Consider the following 6,188-nt stretch of genomic DNA (forward strand, 5'->3'; position numbering starts at 1 on the left):
AAAACAGAATATGGTGCATCTCTTGGTCAGCAGTGGACAGTTTATCAAGCTATCACATGAAGATCCACAAGTCCACTTACAAAACTTTCTGGAGATCGATGACACATTTATCCCTAAGGGTATGTCAACTAATTATGTGAGGCTGACACTCTTCCCCTTTCCACTCTTGGGGAAAGCAAAAAAGTAGTTGACCGCTGAGTCGACAGGTTCAATCACCACTTGGGATGACTTAGCCCAAAAGTTCCTCATCCGCTTATTCTCATCTGGTAAGACTATGAGACTATGCAGTGAGATTTTAAGCTTCAATCAGAGGATAGATGAGAACCTATATGATGGTTGGGAGAGCTTCAAGTTTCTTCTTCAGGACTGTCCACATCACCTATAGTCTAATAAGCTACTAGCTCATACCTTTGTTGAGACACTTGACCATAACACAAAAATTTTGCTAGATTCAGCTGCAGGTGGGCAAGCTTTGGAAAATACATACGATAAGCAATATGCCTTGTTGAACCAGACTGCACAAGGAAATTTGGATTGGCATGGTCATACCTTAAGGAGTTCAGTGAAAAAGGCTGCAATTATGATTGGAGTTAATAGTATAACAACCTTAGTCGCCCAACTTACAGTCATGCATAATCAAATGATAAATTAATTCAGCAAGTTGGATATACAGCAACCTCAAGCTTAGGTTAATACAGTACAACAAGCTCCATTATGGTGTGAGATTTGTGGCAACAATGGCCACTTTGAAGATATGTGTGGTGCCAAACCCGAATTAGTCAACTTTATGGCAATGCACAAAATCCGAATTATGGTAATGCCTACAATGAAAAGTGGTAGACTCAACTAATGTATCCTTGGGGCAACAACTACCAACAACATAATACTCAGGCCACTAACATTGAAGAGACTCTGAAAAATATACTAACCAAGAACAGATGGCTGTTGAAATAAGAAATCAACAAGTAGCTCAAAAAGAGTTAGAGCAGCAAGTGGGGCAACTGGCGCAGGCACAAAATAGAAGGCCTCAGGGTGGGTATCCAAGTGATAATGAACCTCCTAAACAAGTAATAAAAATCACTTAGAAGAGTGGTAGAGAGCTAAATAATAGGTGTCCAAAGACAAATGGGGAGGTAGATACAGAGTTGGTTCCTCAACCAGTTACAGACAAAGTTGTTAAATTTTTGGGAAAGTTTGAGTACCCAAAATCAAAAGCTATTGAGAATAAAAGACCACCACCACCGTTCCAACAGTAGTTTCAGAATGCAAAGAAGGATGCAGGCTTTAAGAAGTTCTTTGACACGTTCAGAGAGCTTCACATTAACATTTTCCTTCTAGATGTATTTGCATGAAATACCTAAGTACGCTAAGTCCTTGAAGGACATGGTGACTAATAAAGTTAAGCTGCAGGATGTTGAGACTATGGCATTAACAGAGGAGTGCAACTCTATGTAACAAAAGAGATACCCAAAAATCATAAGGACCCAGAAAGTTTCACCCTCCCCATTCAAGTTGGTGAAGGTGGAGTAGTACATGCCTTAAGTGATTTGGGGGAAAGTGTAAATTTGATTCCTCTGTCTATGTTTAAAACTTTTAAGTTGGGTGAGCTGAGACCAACCCAAATGATGATTTAATTGGTGGACAGGACCATAGTTAAGCCCAAAGGAATAATTGAGGACATCTCATAAGGGTTGGTAGGTTTATAATTCCAACTAATTTTGTTTTTATGGATCTTGATGTAGATACCAGGTTGTTGATCATTCTGGGACGTCTATTCTTAGCCATGCGAGAAACATTGATAGACGTGAGAGAGGGCACTCTCACAATGAGATTGGATGATGAAGTGGTGGTTTTCAAAGTGTATAAACCACTTAACCACCTTTCTAGTACAAAGAATTATGTATAATTACAATGATAGAAATAGATAAGTATGGGGTGGTAGAAAGTGCACCACCAAAGACCTCTTCGTACAATCTCATTGAGTTGCCCGAGTCAGCACCTAAGCCCGAAGTGATAATGATTGATGAGCCTTAAAAGGATACTGTTGAGAAAAATGTTGACCTTGAGAGTTTACACTCAAGAGGTAAAAAAATAAATAAAAAGATGGCCTCCACGTAGGAGGAAGAGGATGAAGGATTTTGCTGAGTAATGATGTTGGGTCGTGCCGCGGCACTAAACAGGCGCTGCTTGGGAGGCAACCCAAGTTAAGGTAGGTTTATTTTCAGTATTTTTAATTTTTACTTCACTTAGTTTTTGTTTTTGTTGAGTCATAGGTTGAAGGAAAGTCTGAGTACTGGAAACTTGAGCAAAGAAGCATGGAGAAGACTAAGAACAGGATCTATGGACCCTATTGATGTATAAAGATGCTACTAACTAGTCCTAGAGGTCTCAAGAAGTATTTCTATCTCTACTTTTAAGTTTACTATAGGGGACAAAATAAGTTTTAAGTGTGGGGTGGGGAAATTCCCATGATTTTTGGTAAAGTGATGTTGTAGAGTTTTAGTTTTAGTTGTTTTCTTAGTTTGTTTTGGGTTAAATTTGAAAATTGAAAAATTATAAAAAGATTTGACTTTTAGTTTTTAGTTTTTGGGTGTCAGTTGAGTAGGTGCACACTTCACCCACCCCGTGTTATTTTTTTCGGTTCTTTTCCATGGGGAACCCCTTGAACCGAGTTTCTTTTTTATTTTTAGGATTAAATTTTAATTTTTTGTGACTAGGAATGAGTAAGATATTCTAGTTAGTGGTATGTTTGACTGCATGATGTAAATTGTTTTGATTGTTAAAGCATGTTGATTGTGTGAATTACTACTTTGAGACTTCTGGCTCTAATTTATAACTCTTAAACATTGTTGGCTTAATGTTGAATTTATGTTATTATTTTGTTAAGAATTTATAATGATCCTACTTGATTTGAGCATGTGCTATGGTATAATTTTTTTTGTATTCCTTGTTGCATATGATGTCTAGAACTTGCCTGGTGTGCGTGCAAAGCGAAATAAAGAGTGTGGGTTTAGGAGATGATATAGGTATTTCTTTGATAGTCATGTTTCATACCCTCTTGTGATCTATTCTTGTGCATAATCCTAGTAAGCCCCGTTGAGCCTTTAGCCTAATTTGTTAGTAGCCTCGTATGTAGCCTGTTCTTTTTTTTTTGTTTCACCTTAATTTGATCCAAAATCTCCTAAACACTTTAGTTGAAAATTGATTGAGTTAAGAGTTGAAATACAAGTAGGGAAAAGGTGAAAGTGAAGCCCCCAAAACATAGCTATTGCTGTTGAGATTTGATGTGTATTGAGGTTGGGAGTTGTGTAATGAAAAGAATAAAGATTGTTCAAAATTAAATAATGTGTTGAATAAAACATTCCCTTCCTCAGTATATGTGAATTATCTTAATCATATTAGGAAAAATAAAAGATGTGTGTGGAGGTAGATGATGTGGAAAGTTGGTTGTTAGAGGTGAATTGAGTGAAAAGGGTGATGTATTAAAGAGCTTAGGGAAGATAGTCACTACTCTTGGCCAAAATAGTTTCTACATGTCTCTTAGCCTACATTATAGCCTGTAAAGTCCTACTTGATCCTAATCCTTTACATTCTGATATTAGTAGAGTACTACACTAAGGGGTCGTTTGGTGTGCAGTATTAAAGTAAATAATCTCGGGATAAAATAATAATCCCGGGATAAAAATTTTAATTACTTGTTTGGTTGTCAATATTCAGAATAACTTATTCCGGGACTAATTATTAGTCCCGAGATAAGTTATCCATAGATATGGTGGGATTACTATCCCAACTTAATTTATCCTTGGCATAAAATTATAAAATGACAAAAATACCCTCAAACCCTATGATTTTCATTTCACACACACACACACACACACATATATATATATATATATATTATTTATGAATATATTATACATTAAATTTATTTGAAAATTATTATGCTTATTTATATATTTTAATTTCTCTAAAAAATAATAAAAATGTCGACTCCGTTATCGAATTACATTTTTTTAACACACACGGCATAATCATGAGAAGGCACAAGCTAAATAAGATGAAAGTTTTATTTTTAAAATACACACGATATAATCATGAAAATGCACACATACAAAATTAAGCTAAATAAGATAAAAGTTTTATTTTTATGAATAAATATTTAAAGTTTGAAAAGAAATATATATAAAAAATAATTAAATAAGATGGAGGGTATTTTGGTAATCAATTAATTTATTCTTAGAAATTATACCATGCATATTACTTTGAATATAACAAACCAAACACTCAACAAAAAATAATTTCAACATAACTAATCCCAGTATAACTTATCCATCATAACTTATCCAGCATAACTAATCCCATCATAACTACATTCCCAACCAAACGACCCCTAAGGGCATGCCTATGGTTTATCATGTGTAACTTGTAAATTTGTTCGGAGCGTGAGCGTAATTTGATTTTTGTTTCCATTTTGTGATAAATTGTATCTATGTGAGTGATTATGGGTAACTCTCTTGTTGTGAGAGAACATGTTTGATAATAGTTGGGTAATTTGTATAACCTTTTTTATTAAGTAATATACATGAGTTTGCCAACTTGGTGAGTTAATTCTTGAGATTAGGATATTTTGAAGTAGTGTTCTTGAGTTTCCAATTGTGTGTATAACATGCCTAGTGTAAAAACTTGTATTCTATGTAGTCATTGTAGTAGTAGCTTGAGGGTCTTGCTTATTATAGAAATGTGGAGTCTTCACTGATTATGATGCTTAGAGTAAAGAGTTGTTTGAGAACGAACAAGGCTTTAAGTATGGGGTGATGATCTTAGGTGGATTTATGCACCTAAGTGTCATTATCTCTGCTTGTTTAGCCTTGTTTTGAGGACTTCTTGTGTGCTTAATGAGTAAATATTTGTATGATTGAGCATCTAAGTGTTAAACTACTTGATTTTAATGTTTAAGGTGTGTTTCAAACAAGTTTGGAATCAAGAGTGCATTTTTTCTATTATAAAAACACATAAGGGGTATTTATAGTACATGAGGAAACCCTAAAACAAAAGCCCGAACGAAATAGAAGAAAAAAGGGTCGGTGGCTACTTGTGGTCCCTACATGCGCCCTGTCCTTAGGCATAAGTACCACGTATGTCCTGTAGGGAGGGCGCATATAGTGGCCACATGTGTCGGACCAAAAATTCCTACAGGTTAGCTATCGGAATTTTAGACTTCTAAAACATGCTTTTCCTACTTGCGTTCCACATGTGCTATATGCGATCCCCATGTTGACTTGTCATGTGCTGGAAGTCATTTTTTTAGCTCTTCTTCAAGTCCCACATATGCTTTGATCACGATCAATCCAGAAAGTATCCTGAATATCCACGATTACTCCCATAAGTAGCCTAAAATACCCTTTTTCATCTTTTTTATGAACTTAGCATCAAAAACATGATTTCCTACAAAACATACCGAAAATGCATCATATCTAACAAAACAACCTCAGAAACTTCCATATTTTCCTCGTTTTAAGCATCGAAAGTTCTATATTTCTATGTCACATCAACACCATCAACTTAGAATGTTTTCATGTCCTAAGGCAACAAAACATAATAAAACAAAATAAAACAAAATATGACGCTTAACTAGGAGAATCTAAGTTATGTAAGGTAGTCAGTCAACACTTTAAGCTCAAAACACAACACCACCTCCTATCTTACGTTTCAAAACCAAATGTGTAAAAACATGAAGCACAATAATGTGACACAAAGGGATCAAGGTATGGAATTACATTAGCAACAGACAGCCACACATATGTACAAATTACGCTACCCAAAATAAGCAAGAAACTAGCAATATGACTCATGTGCCCTCACAATAAATATGTCCCACTCACTCATATGAAATAATGCATATCAATGCAGGAACAACCAAGATAGACTCACACTCAAAAGAGAGGTTCCAATCAATGTACATCAAATACTATAGGCTTGCCCTTATTTTCTTTACCTTAGCATTTTGACAATCAAGTTAGGATCACTATAGACTTTTCTCGGCTTGTAATGTAGGCTTGGGGTCTTGTATGGTATATCTGGACATATTAAGTGACTAAGCCTCCTTGACACTACATTAACCTTGGGTCTCACTTACTACCTAATTTTTTTTTATTTCACCGTTATTTCTACCTTTTTATTCTTTATTG

General features: G+C 35.3%; 1 non-coding gene across 1 annotated transcript; it reads right to left on the reverse strand.

The window, feature by feature from the left end:
• Positions 1-277: 277 nt before the first annotated feature.
• Positions 278-381, reverse strand: LOC124889918. The gene has a single exon (XR_007048830.1). It is a non-coding gene; the product is annotated as a small nucleolar RNA R71 (small nucleolar RNA).
• Positions 382-6,188: the final 5,807 nt, after the last annotated feature.

Source organism: Capsicum annuum, chromosome 12 (genome assembly GCF_002878395.1).
Source record: "Capsicum annuum cultivar UCD-10X-F1 chromosome 12, UCD10Xv1.1, whole genome shotgun sequence".
In the NCBI taxonomy this organism is placed as follows: Eukaryota; Viridiplantae; Streptophyta; class Magnoliopsida; order Solanales; family Solanaceae; genus Capsicum; species Capsicum annuum.